The 24,988-nt window shown below is 40.5% G+C and overlaps 1 protein-coding gene across 3 annotated transcripts in view; it reads right to left on the bottom strand.

Annotated features, from left to right (window-relative positions):
• Positions 1–24,988, bottom strand: part of PLPPR1 (phospholipid phosphatase related 1) — a 159,985-nt gene that overhangs the window by 72,300 nt on the left and 62,697 nt on the right. The window lies entirely within an intron of this gene.

Genomic DNA, 24,988 nt, shown 5'->3' with positions numbered 1-24,988 from the left:
CCATTGCTACATCCTTGCTATACCGACAGGAAGTGGTAGCTCATCTAATCAGAGCTGTCCTTTTTGGTTGGGCAACTATTTCTCTGAAGGTATATCTACACTGTAGAATTAATGCAATTTGACATCTCTTTAACAGCTATAGCTCAATGCTATGGAATCCTGGAGTCTGGTGAAGCACCGGCATTCTCTGTCAGAGAAGGCAAAAGACCTTGTACAGTTACAACTCCCATGATTACATAGCATTCTGCCATTGTAAGGTAGTACTGACATATACCCGTAGATCTTGCTTTTGAGTTGAATTTTAATGCTACATTTATTTTGGGTTTTATTTCTATGTTTTCCCCCTTTTCTTTCAAAACAGTATTCAATCTTTTAATTCTTAAAAGTTGAAGAAAGAGAAAAGAGTGAAAAAAATAGGGCTATGACCTGGAAACAAGAAATCATTTCTCTCAACAACAAACTTGAATTATTTGTTATCATATAGCTAGCAACAGAAATATGGACCAAGAACGTTGGACCAGAACACTTTGAGACCAGGATCTGGACCCCTTCTCAGCCACAGAAATCCACCAGGTAACCTTGGGCAAGACACTACTGTTGTAGGACATTTTACAAGATTTACCTGGATTAAAGCATCTCGAAACTTATCTACGTCTCCTCAGTTGAGTTGAACACTGTCTGGCAACATATATCTGGTGTAAGTACTGGTTAAACAGAGATAACTATGGGACACTTCCATAACCTCACACTTGCAGCCAAATTGTTGAATCAGAATACTGAGTCAGCCTCAGAGGAAGGCAAGAGCGAAGGTCCTCTGAATATAGCCTGCCAAGAAAACTCAGTGGTAGATTCACCTTAGTATCACCATAAGTTGGAAATGACTTAAAACGACACAACAAAAAGTGACCATGAAATTCACCAAAAGTCAGAGTCAAGGCACACAACAACAACAACAACAGGTGGTGGTAGTAAAATGGCAAAACATTTGCAGCAGCTCATATCTGTTTCTTTAAGAAATGCAACCACCACCCTATGGATTAAACGCTTTCACCAGCAGGACTGAAGACCGACATGTCGCAGGTTTGAATCCTGGGAGAGCGCGGATGAGCTCCCTCTGTCAGCTCCAGCTCCCAATTGCGGGGACATGAGAGAAGCCTCCCACAAAGATGATAAAACATCAAAACATCTGGGCATCACCTGGGCAACGTCCTTGCAGACAGCCAATTCTCTCAGAACAGAAGCGACTTGCAGTTTCTCAAGCCGCTCCTGACATGGAAAAAAACCCCGTCCTATCACAAGGCCTAGCATGCCCTTGAAGGGGGAAAAGAGAAGCTGGAGGAAATCTTTGCACCCTGGCTTGCACTGGTTCTTTAAATAAGGCAATGCAGAGCGATAATACAGCAGCTGTGAATGTATTAGCATGAGGTAGCTCCCATCTTGCCTAATTTATCCTGTGTCTATCTCCCAAAAGCCCTTGTAGCGGAGAGAAGGAGCGGGAGGTTGAATGTTCTGCTCTCTTGGGAAAGGAGGCAGCGCTGCGGAATTCACATCAGGTGAACTGGAAATTAACTCCAAAGGCAGTTGAGAAACGAACTCCACAAAGGCAAGCCTCTCACCCTGAAAAGCATTCATTTCCTCAGGGAATTGGTGGTGGAGTGGTGGTGGTTAGGCACTTGAAGAGTCCCTCTCCCAATGGAAATTTTAATGAGAGGAGAAGAGCAATAGGTTACTGCCCAGCAGAGTGATTTCTTTTCAACTTCTGGTCAGAATTAAACATTATGGGAAATGTATGATAACTACTGCTGAAAACCAGCCCTGGTTCACTTTCCCCCACCTTCTTCCTAGAATTCATAGGTTTTTTTTTAAAAAAAAAATACTGCAGTGATGTAATACATCTATATAATCCAAAATTTGCACAGTTTTGTAAGATTCCAATTCGGCCATTATATCTAGACTTTTCTGTAAGAAGTGTAGATCTTAGAAACTTTCCAAAGAGCAGTAGCCAATGGCTCAAGGACAAGCATGGTTCAGAGACCACTAATTGACCTACTGTGATTTGGCTCAAGCCCTTCAGAAGGAATGTACTCAGAAAAGGGAATTCTTTTTCTTTTTCCTTTTTTTTTTAGTAAAAGTTAATATTTTAGCTTAACTTTTCTCAAAAAAGGAACCATTCCCCTCTTTGAGTCAGGTGGTGAAAGGCTTTGTTGAATACCTGGGAGGGGGGAGGGGGAAGGCAGTACTAGCAGCTATTCACCTCATCCATAGAATTACCCTCAAGAATTACCATGGAGCCCCCAGTGGTGCAATGGGTTAAACCCTGGTGCCAGCAGGACTGCTGACCAATAGGTCAGTGGTTCAAATCTTGGGAGAGCGGGTTGAGCTCCCTCTGACATCTCCAGCTCTCCATGTGGGGACATGAGAGAAGCCTCCCACAAGCATGGTAAAACATCAAACATCCGGGTGTTCCCTGAGCAATATCCTTCCAGATGGCCAATTCTCTCACACCAGAAGTGACTTGCAGTTTCTCAAGTCATTCCTGACACACACACAAAAACCCTCAATTAATCCGCAGGTTATTTATTTATTTATTTATCATATCAGGAGCGAACCAAACAGTTATACTGTATTTTAAAAAACCCACAAAGTGTGAAATTTTGGTATTATATTAAATGTTCTTTGACCAGTACCTGGCCAATTGGAGTGCCTATGATGTTCCTATAAGAAGGTCCTCCATTGTGCACATGGCAGGGCTCAGGTTGCATTGTAATAGGTGGTCTGTAGTTTGCTCTTCTCCACACTTGCATGTCATGGACTCCACTTTGTGGCCCAATCTCTTAAGGTTGTCTCTACATCTCGTAGTGCCAGAGCACAGCTTGTTCAGCACCTTCCAAGTCACCGAGTCTTCTGTGTGCGCAGGAGGGAGTCCCTCATTTGGTATTAACCACTGATTGAGGTTCTGGGTTTTAGCCTGTCACTTTTGGACTCTTGCTTGCTGAGGTGTTCCAGTGAGTGTCTCTGTAGATCCTCAGGTCATAACAAAATAATAATTTTGGCCCCCAAACCTGCCCCCAACTTATTTATTTATTTATTTATTATTCGAACTTATATGCTGCCACTCCCCTAGGGCTCGGAGCGGCTTACAAGAATGACTAAAATCTAACACAATTTAAAACAATTTAAAAACAATTTAAAAACAGCAAATCAACAATCAAAGGCCTGTTGAAACAGGTATGTCTTGCATGCCCTGTGGAAAGCTAATAAGTCCCGCAAGGCACGGACTTCAGGTGGCAGAGTATTCCAGAGTGATGGTGCCACTGCTGTGAAGGCTCTGTGTCTGGTTGCTGTTAGACGCAAGGTCTTGACACTGGGAATTTCCAATAGATCTTAATCCTCAGAACGGAGGGATCTCTGCGGTTGGTAGGGGGTGAGGCGGTTCCTCAGGTACATCAGCCCCAGATCATGCAAGGCCTTAAAGGTGAGTACCATCAGTTATGGATGAGATTGACTGATAAATGAGTATATATGATAGGTAACAGAAATGTTTTCCCCTGCGAATATAGGTGAAATGATGGAGAATTGATTCACTTTCTAAATTACTGCATGCCAGGCAGCACTATCAGGAAAAAGCTGGCAGCCTCATCTGCCTATTGTGTGAGATTCAGCTATGGACATTTTTTTTTTTAGTTTTCATATAACAGCCTGCACTGATATGAAGATTCATTTTACAAGGACATTTAGAAATGGCAAAAGCACAAACACAGCGACATTGTATGAAACATCTCTGCTCAAAACAGCATGGGCAAAATGATTACCTTGCACCTGGCTGTGGAAGAGCAATAAACGGTGCTCGGTAGACAGAAATCAAATTGCTGGGAGACATCAGGGAAATCTCTCCCCCAAATATGACAGATATAAGGCTGTAATCCTATAACCGCTTATCTGGGAGTAAGCTCCTTTGAACTTGGATGGACTTACGCTTGAGGAAATGTGTCTAGGATTGCACTGGGAGACGCTGACAAAAGACAAATTACTTTGAGTTATCGTCTAATGGAAGTGCGTCTGCATGTTCTTGTATGGAAGGTTGTGCTTGGCGTCTATCCCTGCACCTGAACATCACCTTCAATTAGCACTGCCTGCAGGTTTCTTGCAAACAAAAGGAAAAGGGAAGGCCTGAATTAGGTACTCCTAATTAGCCAAAGTGATCTTTTTTTTTTTTTTGCATCAAAGGCAATTTTGCAGTCTCCTGGTGGTAACAGAGCTTACTAATGAAGGTTTCCTTTGTACGGAGTGAGAGCCCAAAGATACACACACAAAAGGGAGGATGGATCTGAATGAACTACAGGGGCCAAAATGTCTTCGCAGCAGGACTGGCATTTCATTACCTGGCTCTGCTCCTATGGCTAGGGCAGCTGCCTCACACAGAGGATTTTAGCAAGGTGACATTTCCCCATCATTTCTTTTTTCTGTGCCAGGGAAGGCTGCACCTGCTACATTGCTCTAAGTTAGCTTGCTGCTCCAAGAAGAGGAAAATAACCACAGAACAAGGCGATTTTATATAGTTTAATACAGAATGTTCAACTGAAGCATTACATTTTTGGGGATTGATGAAAAATTTGGGAACTGATGAAAATTGGGGACTGGTGAAACATTTAATTTAAGTGGAAGAATCTCTTTTGGGAGCCAGTCACTGTGTAAGAAATTTTGATTTAGTGGAATTGTCTAAGCAATTAGGCTCTGTTGCACAGAAATTGGGCCTTGAGACTGTTCTATGTGAGCAACACCCCACAAGTTCAATGCATATAAGAAAACTTTCAGGATCCTTTACAGCAACCGGAGGGGGCTTTTCACACGCACATTTCAGTTCACATGTGGATTTATTTGTTCCACTGAGTGCTAATAAAAGAGCATTACATGAAAATATTTTTTAATATCCAGAACAAGGGAATTCTATTGAGGTTTCCATCCTAAAGACCCTCAAAATCCCATCTAGAATATGACTTTTCTCAGTGAGATATGGTGTACTCTGCATAGCATGCATTATGTTTCATTAACACAGAATTTAGACTCAACAGAGGTCACAGTGAAGATAGGAAGTGCATAGCCAAGATGGACCTCCTTCAACAATTCCAACCCCAGAACATGACAGCTAACTGCAAATACTCAAAAAACAAGTAGGGAATGGTGAGTGAAGATAACAATTACAGCAGCCAAATACAAGTCACATGCCTTAGTGATGACTAACAGGGAAGAGAAGGCAGTTCTACAATTAGCAAGATAGAATTGTGGGCAGAATTGGCAGAAGCCTCCAGCACTTTCTCTTGTGAGATGGTTATTTTTATGCTGTTGGTGAGAGAGGAGAAGTAACTCTTTGGGCTTGTCACTGGAACAAGTCCCAGAGCTGTAACAATGCTCTAGGCTGAGCATCTCTACTGGCAGAGGAGCAATTACACAAAGATAACTGTGTTGCGCTGGTACTTTACTTCAGGCATTTCTTTTTCTTTTGAACATGAGCTGGACTTGAACTCTGAAACTTTATCGAGTTGGAAAACTACCTGGGAAGGAAAGATCCAGGTCAAGAAACAATGGTATCTTTGGGAGTCACATATCAAGAGGAGAGAGTGTGCAAAGAGAAAGAGCTCTGGCTCCGAGATGAACTTTGCACAGTGATCTGTAAACATAATGCTGGGGGGGGGGGGGGGGGCAATGTGGCTTAGCACTCTCTGACAAATGCTTATCTCCTAGACTCTAACCCAGCATTTAATTTCCAATATTTGGTGCATTATGCTAAACATAATCTAATAGAAGTAATAAAAAGTAATCCTTCTATATACAGCAAGGGAAGTGGGAGAGGAGAACAATTCCATTCCCTGACAGCAACAAGTGTCCAGACCTCATTGCACCAGATAAGACCCAGTACCGTGGCACAATGAAGGGCCACTAATTGGTTTTTCCTGGCTTAATCAGGTGGTAAACTAGTAATAGATACTGCATCGTGTGATAGGGCCTGCCGCTTTTGTTTCTATGCCAGTTCACCACCTCCAGGATATTTTCATCTTCTTGCTGCCAGTGAGCAAAGTTGGGACAATCAGAAGTATCTGAAGAAGCTAACCTTTTCTTCCACTTTCTTCTCAAATTTATACTGTGGAAGACTATTGTTAAAAAACTACCACAATGGAAAACTGTTTAGTTTAATAATATCCTTCTTGTAGGAATAAAAGGAGGGAGAAAATATGTAATTTTGAACTTCTATTCTCACACTGAGGTGGAACAACCTCAGAATCAATGCCATTTGACACCACTTTAACCACCTTGGCTTAGTGCTATAGACCATTGTTTCCCAATCTGTGGTCCATGGACCACCAGTGGTCTGCAAGAATGAAATTATGGTCCTATTACTACATTGTTGCAACGAGAGCAGCCGGTCTTGCAAAACCCTCTTATAATCCTGAGGCTTATAAATACGGTTTTCTGTGGGCGAGCAGATGGCGACTACTGGATGGCATATGTTCTGTATCAGAAACTAGAGCTGATGTGGTTTCTCCAATACAGTTTTCTGAATCGGCACCCCAAATAACCAAACCGAATCTAAAGCTGAAAAAAAAACTGATTTGTAACCCTTTTGGTACTAATGCTGGAATGGTCCCTGGTCGAAGTATTCCCTGATCAAAGGATATCATAGCACTGAGCCATGGCTGTTCAAGTGGTGTCAAACTCCATTAATTCTACAGGTGAAGGCATGGCTACCTGTTATGTCTGAGCTAAACCCTGTTAGGCCACATTTGAGACCAAGCAACAAAGGCAATGATTTGGCATGAGAGTCAATGGTTCAAAATAAGAAAGGTGTGTGTATTGGGGGGGGGGGGGGTGGGTGCTTCCTGAACATATACAGGCTCTTGACCATACCCAGGAAATCTCTTCTTATTCTGATTAATGAGAGCAATGGAAGAAAGAAAGAGGTTGTTCTTACACTTGTATAATCCCTACAGGAGAACAAGAATGCTATTTATCTCTGTTGCTATGGGAACACAATGTTAGTTAATATTTTCATCCTATCTCTGGGTCCCTCCTGTTCATTGCATATGCCACATTGCAAGCTATAATACAATTCACTGTCAGTTATTCAATACCCTGACAAACTGCTGCTCTGCACCATTTGTAAAAATTATTTCAAATTTGCTCCTCCACTTTTTCTCCTGGTGCTGATGCCAAACCATATAATACATTCAACACAATGGGGAAATTGCATTGTGTCATAATATGGAATAAGGCAGGGTTTCCAAATCTGGTGCAGTCCAGAAGCATTAGACTACAACTATCAAATATTATAGTTGAAGGCTTTGGGGAGTTGGGATGCAGCAGATCTGTAAGGAACCAGGTTGATGGAGAAAGACACTAGCAACTTTTGTGGGTTTTTACTATATAATATATGAAGACCATAACTCCAGATTTTCATATATATCTGTCCTAATTTGTTGGGAATCTACAGCTAAAACCTAGAACAGCAAAATAATGAAGGGCCCTATCATTTTACACTGTTGTAGTGAGACTTTTATGCTGTAACCTCAATGGTGATATTGCATGAAATACTAGGATGTGCAGTTTAAAGGGGAGGGGAGCATTTGAATTTTCAGCAAGAGAGCTCTTCAGCCCTACTAAACTACAAATCCCAGAATTCCATAGGAAGTTTTCGAGTTAGTTATGGTGAATTCTGCCATACCACTGTACTGTGATAATATCCGAATACAGTAAAACCATCACTGCAGAAAGGTTTATATGCCAACATTCATTAGAGTTAGACCTACATTGAAACAGAATCAGAGTGAATCAGAAAGGTGTTTTTAATTAGGAAAAGGAGCACACTGCTTAAGAAGCAGTGAAGATCTATGACAATTTCCAAAGCAGGGCATAACATTGATAGAAAATACAATAGTGGCCACAATATAGTTGTGTGGAACATGCTTCTATATAGCAGGAGGACGAAAAGTCTACCCTTTTCTGTTTGGAAAATGTCTCCAAAGCTTAGGATAAATGTATGCAAGACAAAGAGACTGTGAAATGCAACATGATATTTGAACCAGACCTTTCAAAAAAAAGTCTTTGACATAAAATAAGGATACTCTTCAGAAATTAGGAAAATGTTCCCATAAACGCAGTTTCTACAGCAGAGTGCAGGAATTTCCTCTCTGTTGCTCTCCTAGGCTTTCCCTTTCTTTATATTTTTCTAATTAAGCTCAGTCCATGAAAACATTGCTGCCTAAGGCAGAGAAGCAAATGGTCTTTCTCATCCACCTCAATCACTACTCAATGTCAGCCAAATTATTTTTGAACACGAACGAGAAAATCCCATAAGTCCCTTACACTCTCCCTGACATAATCAAACACAATCATAACAAAGCAAATACTAACAATTTGTACTTTCATGATATCTAAAAATCATCTGCCTAAGGCTGCCACCTCACTTTGTCTAATGAGAGGGCTGATACTGGTTACATTTTGAAATATTCCACTTCATGTCCTTTGGGGAAAAGATTTATATGTCATGTAAGGCACTAGACAGTGTTGATTAACGAACAACCAGAAGGAACAAAAATAGCAAAACCAATCTTTCTCTCTCTCTCTCTCTCTCTCTCTCTCTCTTTTTTTTTCAGCCCATGAAAATGAAGCAACTTCATCTCCTTTTTATATTACCAGATGTGTCTCAATGACACATAATCCCCAGAGAGGCTCCCTTAGTGGCACCTGGCAGGTCTCTGCTCTCAAAGTAAAATGTGTGAGCCAGGCTATATGTTGATGGCAAAACTATGCTGTGAAAAAACTGACATGACATCAACCCGTTCCTCACGTATGCCTTCCTGCCATTCATCTCCCGCAAGGCAACTGCAAAGAGACATCTGCAGGTTTGTTATCCAAACCAAATATTTGGCAATGCTCTCCTTGGCGCAGAAGGGCTGCCTTAGGGAAGGAGGAGCTTCTCTGGGTTGTTAGGAATATTCTCTCTTTTCACAGGTCACTTGCATTGAGCACCAGCTAAACTGCTTCGCTGCTCTTCTAATTGCAAGGGAAAGGAAATATAGGGCAAAAAGGGAGTGGGGATTGAAACCTGGCCATCTCACCAGATGTGCAGGGATTGATAGCAGACAACAGAAGACTATATTCATGGCAGTAGTATCAGCTGTGCAGCACAATACAAAAGAACCCAAAAATCCACAAAAGAGTAAATACTGACCAGCCAAAATACAGAAAATACATCATGCAAGCTTTCAAAACCTCACTAGATTCTTCATCAGGCAAAAGGTGCTTAAAAACCATACAAGGGAAGAAAGTGGTATTGGCAGAGTTGCAGGCCTTCATTTTCAATCAGATGTTGCTTATGTTGTAGTGCAGTCGTTCTGGGGAGATTTCAAGGCAGGCAAAGGACAAATGACTTATTTTCATCTTCTCTCAGAAGCATCTGATGTTGTGTTTTATGATTTAATAGATAACTGTATGTTATTATCATTATGTTAGGTAATGTATGTTAGGTTTCTGTATGTGAGGCATTAAATTTTGCCATAATTATGTTGGAAACCACTATGAGTCTCCCGCTGGGATGAGAAAAGCAGTATACAAGTGAACTAAATAAATGAATAAATACATTTGAATATTAAGTTGTTTAATATACTCTTACAATTTTGTTTGGCTATAAGAACACATTGAATATATTTTGTGGCAATTCACATAAGAGGATCATCTTGAGCCCATACTAGTCACTAGAGGAACTCACACTGACAATTTATTTTATTTACTTAAAATGTTTACATGTCAACCTTCAATCAATTCCACAGCAGCAAACCTTAAAACTTAACATATGTAGTAAAACTGGATAAAAGTCAGTGTTATGTTGAGGTTAGAGTCCTGAGACTTGGGGAGATCCAGGAATAGTCCTTCCCAAACCTGAAACACATTGGGTAATCCTGAGCAAATCACTCACTCTCTCTATGCCTGACTTACCTCAAAAAAGGTTGATGTTTTAAGTGTAAAAGGGAGAAAGGAGAGCCATGTACCACTCACTTTGTATTATTACCTATATTTACATTATGCTCATAGTATAGAATGAAGGGGTCATAAGTGCTTTTGACACATTTTTTCATGAGAGGAGAGGTTCCTAGTCTTTCCATGTTTCAGGAGAAATTTTACGAAAAATAAAGACAGTGTTTTAAAATATTTCTATTTTCAGTCATATATGAAGCTAAGAAATAATCCCCCCCCCCGCCCCCACCTGATGAACTGAACTGAGAAGAAAAGGAGGTTAGCTTGAGAAACCACACCGTGAAGGCTTCTATAGCCATATTCTACTATACTATCTCCTGAAAAGGCCCATTGGTTGGTTTGTTTGCATGCTGCAAGTCACTTCTGGTTGTGAGAGAATCAGCCATCTACAAAGATGTTGTCCAAGGGACACCCAGATTTGTTACGATCCTCCAGGGAGGCTTCTCTCATGTCCACTCCAAGTGACCAGTTACTGGTCAAAGGCCATTTAGTATAATGCCTAGTTTTTTTAAAAAAAAAACCTTTGTGTTTTAAAATACATTACAACGGTACCCTCGGTCTGCTTCTGACACAATAAATAAAATACTATACTATCTAGGATGCCTTTTAAATTGATCTTTCTGTCCAAAACTTGGAAATGTTATTTTTTTTAAATCACAGTTCTCAGAAGACCTTACTCAACATGCCCACTTATAGCTATAGTCCTAAATAGTTGCTCTTCCAAATTCAGCGTCTGATCACAATGTATAATTTCACATGGTTGTCATATTTCCTAGATTTGCTCAATTCTGAATCACTCCGCTGCAGCTCTGCCTTTTAGCACTGTTTTGATCTGCAGTTATTAGCTAGGGAAGCTTTTCATGCTGTGCAGACAAATGGTATTATCTGCTAATTGCTGCAGATGGTGTAAAATGAACAAGGCCAGGCTTCCCTTGTGGCCTCCAGAATAGATCCTCTAAGAGCGGAAGTCAAGAACAGAGGGCACTGCCTGTTCCAAGTTCAGTCATTAGTCCATCTAGTTCAGAGCTTTGCAAACTGTGTCTGAATATGTTTGTTTGTCAGCTGCAGTGTGTCTGTGTTATATGAATGTAAATAAAAAGAGATATGTTGTATCCAAATACCTTTCATTATTTCAGTTTATGTATGTATCCAGGGCCGTAGCCAGAAAAAAAATTCAGGGAGGGCAAATCTACTTCAACCAGTGCAATTTGGTTTATATATTTATACCCCATCTTTCTCCCAATAACAGTATTCAAGGCAGCTAACATATTTTACAACAGTACGTATTAACAACTATGTATACAAGAATTATGTAAAAATTAATTAAAATATTTATAAAGTTAAAACTTTAAAAAACATTACAATCCATTTAAAGGCTATATGTAACTTTATAAATAGCACCATACAGCATAGAAACCACATCTCCATCAGTTTCTAAAAGTCTGACAAATCTAAGAGCCCTTCAACACAGCCATGTAACCCAGAATATCAAGGCAGATAATCCACACTATCTGCTTTGAACTGTGTTATCTGGGTCCACACTGCCATATAACCCAGTTCAAAGCAGATAATGTGGGATTTTATACAGCTGTGTGGAAGGTGGTAGGATAGGGAGAAGGGCATTTCCTGATGATCTTATCATTCTAATAGGTACATAAAGGAAGATACAGCCCTCCAAATAGTTTTGACCCAAGGGGTATTGGGCTTTACAGCTTAAAACCAGCACTTTTTTTGTTTTCTCCAATGTAATTCCCATGCTTCCTACAAAGACATTTTGAGAACTGCTGTTTGGCAAGAATGCCTGGGGTTCCCTTTGTGAATTCTCTAGGCCTACATACCCTGCTGATCTATAGTTCCCGAGAGGCGGAAGAAAGGTGGTTAAATGAGTTTAAGTCTATTCTCCAGATGGGTCCGTAATTGGATTAGAGAGACTACATATTTAGCCTGTTGCAAAAATTAATGGCTTGCTAATAGTTCAGGTTGCTCGGCTGATGTTTCATCAGTGGAATCAATGACAAATGTACTCTTGATAGCTGGAAATCTCTCTTCAGCTTGTAATGGGAGGATGGGAAAAAAACAGCTTATAGCCAATTTACAGTATGATTTTGGGAACCAATAAACCAACCAAAAGTAAGGAAGCTATAGCTAAAGCATCCTTGAGGTGCAGTTGGTCTCACAGAGGTCCTTTGCAGAATTAGCAGCTGTGCAGTCTGTTGAAGGTGTATTTGCCTCTACGAGGCACTATTGTCTATGGGCACATAAAGTAAATATTGACACTACAATTCTCCGGTGCTTTTGCTTTTGCTACAGAGATGCTTCCATTGCTCCTGCTGTTCTGTGAAGTATAAAAAATCCTTTACAAAGCTGATAAGCTTGAGCAAATTATTTTTTTAGATACGGTGAAGGAAAGACAAACAACAGAACAGAGTAACAGCGAAAAGAAGACTGCTACTACTTGGTGTAGGGTTGTGTGGGATTTTTCTAGGAAATGGAGGGCTATACTGCCCCTCAAGGACCCTGAAGGAATGTATCACCATTAGCACCAAAAAAGGGTGGTGTGAATTTGTCACATTTTCAGATATTTTTACACTCCTCCTTCAATCATTTAGGCATTGGAGTTTCCATTTTAATACAAAAAGAAATTAGACTTTTTTGTGCCAATCACTTCTTTTTAAAAAGACGTATAGAGGCAGAAGATAGGTCCCCACATATGGCAAATGGAGAATAAAATTCCTTTTTAGAGTAAAGACATTTCAGACCCCCCCCCCCCCCCATTTTGGAGTGAGAGAATGCCGGCCCCTGGGGGCACTGCTACAATGCCATATAAAATCCAGGTTATCTGCTTTGAACTGGGTTATATGGCAGTGTAGACTTATATAATCCAGTTCAAAGCAGATAATGTGGAATAAATTGGATTCTATGACAGTGTAGAAGAGGCTTTAAAGTCACAAAACATTCAGAGAGCACATAGACCCCATATATCCTATTTGTATGTTCCCTAATTTAACCTCTCTTTCTTTTCTGCTAAATTCTCAGTTTGTAAAAGGGAGAATTGTTCAGTGCTTCAAATAATGATAAAAAAGCAAACAGCACATTCCTTTCAAAGGCTCGTCTATAAATGACTGTTTTCTCCGGGTGGTAGGGCTGATGCTGTGATTCCATTTTGGTATGTATGAGTATGTTTAGACTTGCTGGCAGAACAACCAATATTTATATACCTGCTCTATGGGCAGTCCCATATACCACAAGGGCAGCAGTCTGTGCCATGTATTTTCAACAAGGAACACATTAGTCTTTGGCTACTTTTAAATCTGATCAGTACAACAAAATTCAAAATCCACAAAAGAATTATAGCCACATTGACCAACCAAAGTGCACAAAATACATCATACAAGCCTTCAAAGCACCACTGGCAAACAATGTTTTAAAACACACACACACACACACAAAAGAAACATGATGGCGTTGGAGTCACAGTCCTACATTTTGTATCAGGTGTGATTTCTTTTGGTTCTGCAGGGAGTCCAGTGCACTTATTAGAATGTCAGGACTGAGACAAAGGACAGTTTTTTTAAAACTCTATAGTAATTTCTCTTAGAACCCAGAGTGTCTCTGTTCTTCGTAAAGACATAGACCCCCTTCAAAGGCAGGCACATAAATTACTATTTTCTCTGGGTGTTTGCACTGATCCACACATACCATTTTGGTATGTGTGGATATGTTTATACTTGCAGGCAGAACTGCGGTGGGAATCCCCAAATACCATGTAGGCACAAGAAAACACTGCATTTTTCAAGAAGCTGGTGTACTGCTACATCTGGAAAAAATGTTTTAGTACTGTATAAGTAAAAACTAGTGATTATATCCCAAGGATGCATTTAAGCTGAAGAACAGATGCTGTTGATGTCACTTTAACTGCCATGGCTGAATGTATGGCATCCTGCAAGCTGTTGTTTCACAAAACCTTTAGCCTTCTCAGCCAAAGAGTACAGGTGCCTCACAAAACTACAACTCCTAGGACTCCATTGCATTGAGCCATGACAGTGAAAGTGGTATGAAACTGCATTAATTCTACAGGGTAGACATAACAAATTGAAAAAAAAAACTTTTGTTGTAGACAGGAATCTTAAAGAACTGAATCCAGTTCCTAAGCTAAAACATTTTCATTCGGAGTGTCATTGGTATATTTTGTGTGGGTACATGTGCCTTCAAATCAGCTGTTAACTTTATGGTGGCTTTGTATATTTCATAGGAAGTTTATCCATTGTGTAAGCAACATGTGTCTCCGTTTAACATCCCACAACTCTTGCTGAGTGTTGTTTGTAACTAGAAAACTGCAAAGTTGCCCTGTGGGATCTTTCTATATCTATATTATCATATTGCAAAGCCGAGGCACCACAAAAATTCTGCTGCAAAGGGTCGTCCGTCTTAGCCAGAACTGTCTTAAGTGTTTTTAAATACTTATTACCTCACTTTGCTTTTAATTGAAGTTACAATGCTATGTTTTAATGGGTTGGGTTTTAATGTTTTTATTTATTTATCAATGTATTAGTATATGGCATTGAATTGTTGTTTTTGTAAGGCCACCCTGAGCCTCCTTCGGAGTTGAAAAAGGTGGGATATAAATAAGGTAAATAAATACATTAATAAATACATTTTTTTATTGTTATCATGATTCTAAAACTTGTGTTTTATTTTAATCTATGAGCAAGAAGGTGGGATACAAAATGCCTAAATAAATACTATCAGCCCTCACAGAGGATAGGAATGCAGTAGCTCTATGAAAGTGCAGAAGGAAATGGAATAAAAACTCACTTTTTATCCCTATCTAGTAATCTCTATGACTGCTTCAATCCAGCCATGTAATCTAGGTCAGAACATGGATTAAAGACACCTCGTTCACTGCCAAATGCCTATACACACACCCCAGGAACCAGCTCCAAGCTGTGATGGAGTCCCCTGATTGTGGATCTATTTATTTCACGTCTTGGTTACACATCTGCACTTTTTTAACCAGAATTTTCAAAGCTATACATCACAAAGTGGAAATCATTCCACATGAAGCCCAGGATGAAGTGCAAGAAGCCCAAATGGCAAGTTATCTATAATCATCTCTCTCATCTACAATCTAAAATCCAACCTAAAAAAACTTTTAGATGAGAAATCCAGGTTCCAGAAGAAATGCAGACAGATCATCTGTTGACAAATACCACTCCAAAGACTTATATGAAGAAGTGAACTATCTAAAAGCAAGTAACTTCCTTAACCTTGAAGACATTACTTAGGAACTATGGGACCTCATGAACTTATTTCAAAATGCTTGTGTAATTCTTCATCTCTTTTGTCCTCCCCCAATGACTGTAGCTGCAGAAGAGAGGTCATTTGGTGCTCTTGCACATGTTAAAAATAATCTCAGTTCAACTATGTGTCAAGAACACTTCACTGATTTAGAAATCCTGGCCTCTGAGTGAAAATTTGAAGGATTTTTGTATGAAGTAGTAGTTCAGCATAGGAGGCACACAACTGTCCCAATGGTATACTTGTGCTCTATTCGGTGTATAATAATCACGTGCATTTTATTAAAAAAAAGGCAGATTGATGAATTAAATCAATACATATTTCAAAAAAGAAACACAATAACAGAGAATGTGGAAAATTTGCAATTTTTCTCATCCTTACTGAGAAAGAGCATCTCAACGCATCTTGAGACTTTATGAAGATTTTTGTTCATTTTGTAAATTGTGCATTTTTACAGTTCAGCCCCCTTTTTTTCTTAAAAAAATGTTCATTTTCACAAAAGGTAACATACTGTTTTGTACAAAATGCAATGGCTTTGCAGAAAAAAAGTATTGTGAGCAATGGTTTGCAAATGTAATGTGAAGATTCAGTGAGAATGAACCAAAGGTAAGGTTGGTGATAGAGTTACATTTCTCAGCCAGTCTGCTCTAATGGGATGATTCACGAATGGTTCGTTTGTCAGTTTGTTTGGCTTGTAAACATGGAACTAGAGATGGGTTATCATTTTGTCCTTGGTTTCAGACCGCAGAAGAACTCCACCTGGATCCAGATTAATCCTTCCTATAGAGTACAAAAATCCAGATGATATATGTTGGTAAGTATCTCACTAACTGGTCAATTAGAAAGAATGAATGCAAGATGATAAAGACAAGGGGCTCATTGAGGAATAATAAATCATGGAACTTCTCAAGAGGATAAGGAGAATGATTTTGGGACATAGCTGTGTAAATCTATTATACCGATTACTTTATACTGTCAGTATACAAGAGTGTGAAAGGAATGCAAAGGAGCCAGAATGATTTGTTGATTTTTCCTTCCCAATAAATATTTCACCAAGAGAAGCCCCTGCTTTATTCAGTGCAACATTCGACTCTTATTCTATAATCCTACCTAAACTAAGCAGGATTAAACCTGGTTAGTACTTGCATGGGAGGCTGCCAATTTTGTAACACTTATAAGTGTTTAGACAATACAGCAGGAACTGGGAAGAGATTTTTTTACTCTTGTCACCCACACACATCCATAGCGCTCAAATATCACAAAGGCACCAGTAGAGCCTATCTGATCTTAGAAGTAAAGCAAGTATGAGCCTGCCAAACCTTTGGATACAATCGTTCCTCCACCTCCAAATCACTTCATGGTAACCAAAAGGATTACTTTGCTCTACTGAAAAATTAGGCATGCTTCATTGAATTAACTGCTCACACATTGATTAAAGCCCAGGAGAAGATGGCATGATGGAACATCCCCTGGAGGGCTGTGTCACTCCAGGAAGTGCTACTAACTGGGGCAGCTGCAGGAAATGGGTAGAACATGGAAGTAAGAAGTTAGAAGTCATATTGTTAACCCTCTTGTTACTTTTGGTGATAACCAGGGCGTGACAAGGTCTTATTTTAAGAACAAAGATTCTTTATTGATATAATCAGTAGCTATATTCAAAAATTATGTCTAAGAATATTTAATGTTCAAATATTTGACAGTATGCCATATTGAAGATGGAGCAGTCTTGTTTTCTATTGCTCTAGAAATGGTAGGAAAAGATATTTTATCTGAATATTGGGAAGAATCTCCTGATAAAACTGTCCACTGCTCTGGGCTGTGGTGGAGATTTCTTTAAAGAGATGCTGGATAGTCATTTGTTGGGAGTGCTTTGACTGTATTTTCTTGCATGGCAGGGGGTTGGGCTGGATGTCCCTTGTGGCCTTTTCCAACTTTATTATTCCATGAGGCATGTTGCTAGGAAGTTTAAGGAAGTTTTTTTTTTTCTCTTGTATGGGTAAGTAATCTTTCCATGAACAGAGTAGAGAATTTTGGGAGGCCAGTTTTGAGTTTTAGTAGTTGGACCTGTATAACTATCTTAACAGCAAGCCGTTTGAAGCACTGAAGCATCTGTTCCTCTTAACCCTGAATGAAGTACTCAGCAGTAAACAAAGTGTATTTATCCATCTGTCTGTCATATTCTTTGACCTACAGTCAATCAGTCAGTCATTAGTTTCCCATGATCCCATATTGCTTTCAAGAAGCACTGCTGGTAGCCTGGTGACCCATGAACGAGGAGAGCTTATGCCCATCTGCTCCTCCATTTGAAAAATTATGGATTTGACTCCCAGCTCTGAACTGTTTTATCAATTCCACTGTGGTGTAGTTTCCACTCAAGACCCTAGTGGTTAATCCAAATGCGGTCTTAATCCTATAAGCACCGTGAAGAGCTGCCCTCTTTCCAGACCCAGAAAACTCAGAAAACACAATGCTCACTCTATATTCATCTTCCCATTTAGATCATGTTAGGCACAGGAATACTGATTACTCAATCACTTTTTCAGATGCTCTTACATCTATTGGCATTCCAGTGCTGTTATATTCTTGTTACTTACACCAAGACAAATGAGCAATCTAGGGAAAGCAGAGTGGCTTTGGAATTACACTGACATTGACAGACACAAGAGTCTTGCTCTGTCTGACTCTTTCTCATTACACCTTCATTGTTGTGCACCTTTTCAAAAGATTGCTCATGATTCTGAACAGAGTAGGAGTTTTTTTATTCTACCACATTTTAATTGTGGAACGGAATCTCAAGTTATAAACTACTTTTGGATAACACAGCTGCCATCTCTACAGTGTAATGTATGGGATCCATATGGTTGGAAATGGAGGGGATATATTAAGTAATATCTCTGCATAATTCAATTGTTTTATTAAGAAGGTAATATTCCACTTACTCTGAACCACTGCAGATTTCTGAAAAGCATGTTCAAAATTTGTTCTGTTTTTCAGAATTTCCTTCACTTCAGCAAATTTTCTCACTGGGTCAGGTGAGGGATGTGGGTGTCCTATGCTCCAGTCAGCAAGTGTCCCAGGAATAAGGTGGTTACAATGCTAGAGCTGTCAAGGAGTTAATTAAGTCCAGGTTGGCCACAGGTTATCCAACAAGACAAAGGAGAAAACAAGAGAGTGGTCCTTGGGTGGTCCATGAGCTATTATGGCAAGTCAGCAGTCCAGATACAAGAAGCTGGCAAGGGGTAAATGGAGTTGTCAAAGCTTAGCCAGTCCAAGGTCAAGAAAACACAAATGCTGAAAAAAAATGGTTGTGAGCAAGAGAGACACTGGGAAGCTGCTGGGAGATTTATGAGCAGCTGTCTAATTAATTAGCATTTCCTATTTAAAAGTGCTGAGATCAATGTAATCCCATTCTATCTCTTTAGATGGTGGCATATATTCAGCATCTGCCACCTTCGACTGGGGAACAGGACTCCTCGCTGATTCAGTCTCTAGCTCCTCAGACACAGAGAGACCACAGAATCATAGAACTGGAAGAGACCATAAGGGCTATCCGGTCCAATCCCATTTTACCATGAAGGAACACACAATCCTGCAGAAGCACTCCTGGCAGATGGTCATCCAGCCTCTGTTTAAAAATCTCCAAAGAAAGAGACTCTATCACACACTGAGGCAGTGTATTCTTCTGTGAAACAGCTCTTACCATCAAGGCATTCTTCATAATGTTTTCATTGAACCACTATCATCAGGAGATGCACATTTCTAGACATCTGACTCTTCTATACCTGAACTAACTATCTAGAGGAAAGTTATTTCAGGTGGTTGGTTCTGTGTGAATCTAGAAGGGAACTAGAATCTCCAAGTTTACTTGCTTAAGGCTGCAGCCAAAGAAATGCCAAATAAAGGAACTGTGCCATTGAGCAGACAGGGGCATGAGACCATCTAGCTTCTCTGATATTACCATCTAGGGGTCTATCAAGTTCACCAGATGTCTGAAGTTTCAGCATTTTAGCCTCCTTCTCAAAGTTTTTTTTAAAAAATGCACACAAATACTTGAGATTTGAAATGAGAAAAAGTGCCCGAAGCACTAATTAGGTCAATCATGTCTGATGAGCCTCTTAAAAAAACCTTTCCTCTAGACATTTGAAATAAAATTTCATTCTCCTTATGAAATATCTGCACTACAACCTGCAAAGAACAGTCAAAAAGTGTACATTTTCGATTGAGTGAGAAAATGATCCATAATCAACTTACTCCCTTTCTATTTGGGAGTTTAAAATAACACAGAAAATAATGTGTCCTACCAGCCACAGAAAGATTGCAAAACAATTCAGTCTCAAGGCATGAAGATGAAGTGAAGAAAATCTTTTGGCATACATTTCTGCACTTAGACTTAAAAATAACTGCTGTTAAGAATACCAATTACAAAATAAGTGTCTTTTATATTCTGTAATATTTGAAACATAAAGTACACCACAAATAAGTAGCATCAAAAGAACATTGCATTCACAGGCAGTAGTTGTATAGGCTCATGGATGATTGGTAAAAAAAAAAAAAAGGCCAACAATGACTTCAGAAATTCAATGATGGCAAACCACTGTGAGCTAGAGAAAGTATGCATTAAGCAGTTATTTCCAGTCTCATTGCAGTCATGAGTGTATGGTGGGTCCTTCGTATCTGCTTTGTTTGGTTCCAGGACATGCTGTGAATACCTAAATCTTGGGAAGCTCAAGTCCCATTACACTGGCCAGCACACATTTTGGTGCCTAAAATGTTAGGCCTCATTCTGGATATCCACCTGACATCCATCGGAAAGTAGCAGCCTGTAATGAAAGGACCAAGGCATTGACATCTCCAGCCCATCCTCTATTCTGATATCAGCCTGCAAGCCAATGGCTTAAATAAAGAAATAGCTTCCTAAGATCTACAGAGATACTTGCAGAAATACCTTAGCAAGCGAGAGTCCAGAAGTGGCAGACAAAAACCCAGAACCTCAATTGGTGACTGATACCAGATGAGAGACTCCCTCCTGGGTACACAAAAGATTGAGTGACCTAGAAGGTGCCGAACAGGCTGTGCTCTGGCACCACAAGATGCAGAGCTAGCCTTAAGAAACAGGTCTACAAAGTGGAGTCCATGCGAATGTGGAGAAGAGCAAGCCACAGGCCACCTACTACAAAGCAGTCTGAGCTTCTGGCATAATTTTACTGTCAGCACGCACACACAGAAGCAGAATGGCCCCATTGCACAAGGTAGGTGATGGGAATGTTGCAGGACTGGTGGTTATTCCTGTGTTTTTCCCATCAATGATAAGAGACAGATTAATCATGGGAAGGAGGCAGACCAACACTGGGATGTCCATGGTCTCATAAAATAGTGACCTCCACCAACAGTGATAATCCTGCTTTATTGTTGGCTTGCCTCCTTTGTGTGATAAAGTCTTGAGGCAGCTTTACTGACACTATCACGTGTAACTCCTGATGGTTCCTTGTAACCTAGCAACAGTGAGTGGAATCTACAATGGGTTTAACCTAAAACAGAGATTATTATTTACAAATAAGGATGCACTAAGCAATCTCCATAATGTTAAGATGATGATTGCAGGGCTGCTTCTATATTATTATTGGATGGCTTAAGATAGCAGGCTCCCTGGGAAATTAAACATTCAATTGAAAACTCAAGGGCAGGCAAAAATATTTGTTTTTATGTGGTCAATATTACCACATCCTTTCAAAACAATTGAGAAAATAGGAGGAAAATGATTTTTCAAGAAGGGGAGATTGGAAACAGGCTAATAGTTGATGAATTGAGTGGGATCCAGTGATGGTTTCTTCAACAGCGGTTTTATTACAGCTTGTTTCAAGCTCCCTGGAATATTGTCTTCCCAAAAGCAAAGGCAAAGGGAGGCATTAACCACCATCTTCTCCCACTCGGCCAATGCCCTTCTGGCTTCCTTTAAAAGCCAGGATGGGCAAGGGTCTAGGATGCATGTGGTTGCCCTCATCCCTCCAAGTATCTTGTCCACATCCTTGGGTTTCACCAATTGAAATGAATCAATCAAAATCAGACAAGCAGACGCTTGAGTTACATCCTCAGAGACTGCCGTTAACATGGTGTCCAGACCAGAATGGATCAAAATGACTTTTCCCACAAAGAACCAAGCAAATGCTTTGCAGCAGGCTGCCGAATTGTCAGGGTTCCCATCCGAAGAGGTGGGATTTAATAGGCCTCTGACAACTCAAAATAGCTCCGCCGGACGGTTCCTTGCGGATGCAATATTGGCTGCCAGAAATGATTTCTGTGCAGCTTTTATTGCCACAGCATATGCTCTTGAAAGGGCATCTAGTCATCTTTGATTTGACTCACTCGGATCCGAACGTCACACGCCCTCTAGTCTCCTCTTCCTTCGCTTCTTTGCTGCTGGCTACTTGAGAGGGGATGTTACGGAGCAATTGTGTCTATTGCTCTAGTCATCTCCCCATTCCATAGAGTAACCAAGGCATCAACAGGATCACCTACCGAGGTGGTGGGAAATTGCCCGAGAGCCATCAGGAAACAATCTGGATCCATAAGCCTCCTGGGGCGGACCATCTTAATGGGTCCTCCACCCCTCCTGAGGCTAGGGGGCACTGTGAGCCTAAACCTGATCAGGTGATAGTTGTTCCATGGCATCGTAGTGATGGTCAGCTCCTCTACACTGTCACCGTCTTCCCATCCCTGGCAGAAAACGAAATCTAATGTGTGCCCAGCACTGTGAGTAGGGCCAAATACCAGTTGGGACAGCCCCATGGTTGCCATGGAAGACATGAAGTCCTGAAGTGCTCCTGATAACGTGGCCTTGGCATGGACATTGAAGTCTCCCAGCACAATGGGCCGTTTGGGATCCAATGCCAGGCTCGAGACCAACCCAGCTAGCTCAGGTAGGGAGACTCTAGTGCAGTGGGGTGGACGGTACACTAACAAAATCCCTATTCTGTCCTGGTCATCTACCCTCAGGTGGACACCTTCAAAACTGGTTGACTGCGGGATGGGGCACTTGGCCAGGGAGATGGACTCCTCATAGATTACTGCAACCTGCCTTTTCGCTCTCCAGATCTCGGCTGGTGCTGAAAAGAGAAGCCTGGTGGACAAAGCTGGGTCAGATTTACACCTCCAGCCTCATCCAACCAGGTCTCCGTAATGCATGCTAGGTCTCCCTGCTAATTCAGAATTAAATCCTGGATGAATGCTGTTTTTCCACTGACAGACCTGGCATTCAGCAGCACCACCCTTAATCCGGAGGGATCACCATCCCGGGTACCTGATCTTACCACATCAGGAGACCATTTTGGAACTATTAATGTACTTTCACGTTCCCTAGGCCAAATTAATGGTCTCCCTTTCCCATGTAAGAATCACTCTTACACTGACTGAATGAATTAGAACTTTACACTAGGCTTGAGGTCAGATCCATTTTTAGGTGTTTCCTTTGGCCAATCCAACTTCTTTGGTTTGTTCAGATGCCCGTAACGGCAAGAATCCAGTTGTTACGGATTCCCATCCAAAATGGGATCACGTGGCAGCTGATCTCAGCTCCTCCTCCCCTATTTGGAACCTTTATTTTCTTGTTTTTTTTTTAATTTAGAGGGACTGGCTGGGAGTTGGGAACATTCCTTTCGTCTCCTTCAAATACTTCTACAAGATAATAACAATAACAACAACAACAACAAGAAACAAAAAGAACACCTTCATTCTCTGAAAATTACTACCACCTTAGTTTCATCTATAGTAGAAAGTAGAAACAGTTTTAAGGAAGCATTAAACCCAGAGACTGAAGTGCGTCCCTCCAGACTGGGCCTGCAGTACAGAAAAAAATGTTTTTTTAAAAAAAGAAGCCCAGGGAGATAGTTCCAGCTTGATCTTTTTTCCCTAGGAAGTGGGAAGCCTCCTTAAATGTCTTGGAAAGCTGCTGCAGGGAGAGAGCATGTGCACCCGCAGCTTATCTCCTCTAGAGTAGAAAGCAACAGCTTTAACAAAGCTTTAAACCTGGTCTTCTCTACAGCTGTTGCTGATACTCAAGCTCCCCGAAAGGAAAAAAAATGAAAGGGTCCCAGGAATGGAGAGGGGAGCCTCGTAAGTTCCCCATTGCCACCATTGGGCCGGATATAGCCACAATGTTTGGTTATGGACTGAAAGCGGCTATCTGGCTACCCACCAATTTTTGGAGTTGTGCAGAAACAGATATGGGAATCTACTGGTATCTGGCCAGCAGAAACAGATCAAGGTTTAGCCAAAATGCACAAGCCTACTTCACACATATTCCATGATGATCTACTCTCATCTTTTGCAGATACTGCCAAACTAAAAAAGCTCCAATAATATATAAGTACTATATATACTCAGGTGTTCGTTTTTTAAAAGATTGATAAAAATTGATCCCCAAAAACTGGGTCAACCTATACCCAGGTTAGTGCTAGACTACAGATCTAGCAAAAAGGCAGCAGGACGCCTCCACCTTTTATTTCCTCTTGGAGAAAGAAAGGCAGCCCTCCCTCCTTCCTCACTTATTTTTTTGGTCAGCAGTATTCAACACCAATGTGGGAGACCCTGAAAAATGGAGTGTTCCCACCATTTTGGGTGTCTGAGGTGGAGTGGCAGAAACCTAAGACTCTCTGCTGAGAGACTGTGTTGACCATTTTAATAGAGGCAGACAGTAATTGATGTTAAATGATTGCAAACTACTTTTGCACTTTGAACTAAGTTGATAGCAGCAGAACTAAACCATAGACAATGTGGGGGAAAGGAAGGAAGAGGAGAGAAAAACTAGGCTTTTTAAAAATCACTTGGAAAAATGGGATTCTTGGTTTAATCGGGAATATTCCTGCCAAATTGTATGTGAATATTAAAAGTGGGAGATGTCTCATTCATGGGTCAACATACACTGACTTGAAGTCAGATAAAAAACAACAACAAAATATTAAAGTGAGAGTAAAGCACATTTGAGAACTAATGGATTCGAGAGAAGTATGTGAATATTTATGCAGTTACTGAACTTGCCCTGCAAATGATCTTCAAACTATTCTCCCTGATAACTTGCTGATCGTTGTTATAGCTTCTTGCTGAGATCTCTCAGAGAATAATATGGTTTAAAATTGCCTTGGAATAATATTTTTGCAGGAGGTTTTTCCTGATTGGGGAAGGATTGAGCAAACTTCTCTTGGTTACTAATCCTTCTCCCTGAAAATACTTATCTGCATAAAGGTTACCAGTTAGCGAAGATGAGTGAACTGGGGTTTAGCCAATACAACACAACATTTCTTCTCAGCAGAAACCACCCACATTTCAATTGGAAGGTAATACTCCTCAGAGAAAATAAGCTAGATACTTTTAGCTACAGGACTGGGATGGACAAAACCAGTGAAGTGGAAATCAGAGAGACAAGCTTCGCCTTTTTTCTATGAGACCTTGGGGGAAAGCCCTTACTCCAGTCTGCAGCGATTTTCAAAGGTGAACAAAAAGGAAAATGCCATTTTCACTTGGCACATTTAGATTTCAAACCTGATAAGTACTGATGGGAAAGAGCAGCATATAGTTCTGGGGTTTTCACTGGAAGTCCAATTTTCGCTATCATAATTCACCATCACTATGGGATGAAGCTGATCAGAGAAAACATCTTCTCAGTACC

Source organism: Anolis sagrei, chromosome 2, assembly GCF_037176765.1.
Source record: "Anolis sagrei isolate rAnoSag1 chromosome 2, rAnoSag1.mat, whole genome shotgun sequence".
NCBI lineage: Eukaryota > Metazoa > Chordata > Lepidosauria > Squamata > Dactyloidae > Anolis > Anolis sagrei.
This window is presented reverse-complemented; position numbering and strand designations above follow the sequence as displayed.